The following is a 564-nucleotide window of genomic DNA, read 5'->3' on the forward strand; positions in this document are numbered from 1 at the left end:
GTATTCTCTTTTAAAGTTAACAGCTGCCAACCAAAATCCTAATGTCGATGTTGATCCCATTTCACAGCATAGACTAGAACTTGAATTATTATATGGTCGATTTAGTACACTAAGTTCTTTCATAAATATAAGAATGGGTATATGGAAAGGTGAATGTGAGATGTTACTTCTTTCCCCAGAAATGGAAGATTTCTGTAAGAGGTTGTTAGATCATATAAAAATGATGATAGAATACCAAGATTATTTAAGAGATAGAATTTCTAAGAAAGAAGATACAATAAGAAATTTACAAGCAGCTAATAATTAAAATATATCAATAATAAGAACAAATATATTAAATAAATACAAAACAAACCATTTTAATCAACAAAGTAATCCAATTATAATTTAATTAAATTATATTAAATAAATGATTATATTTGAAATTTATCTAATATTATATATAATCAACCCAAATTAATCCCAATTCGCCATTGATCCTAATATTTTTACTATTATTAAGTCCTAAATTCAACATTACTATTGATATTTAACCAAATAAAAAAAAAATTAGATTAAATAAAT

At 23.4% G+C, this 564-nt stretch overlaps 1 gene; it reads left to right on the plus strand.

The window, feature by feature from the left end:
- Nucleotides 1-23: 23 nt before the first annotated feature.
- On the plus strand, nt 24-307 carry cand_003560 (hypothetical protein; the record flags this gene model as incomplete).
- Nucleotides 308-564: the final 257 nt, after the last annotated feature.

This window comes from Cryptosporidium andersoni, assembly GCF_001865355.1.
Source record: "Cryptosporidium andersoni isolate 30847 chromosome Unknown contig_251, whole genome shotgun sequence".
Taxonomy (NCBI): domain Eukaryota; phylum Apicomplexa; class Conoidasida; order Eucoccidiorida; family Cryptosporidiidae; genus Cryptosporidium; species Cryptosporidium andersoni.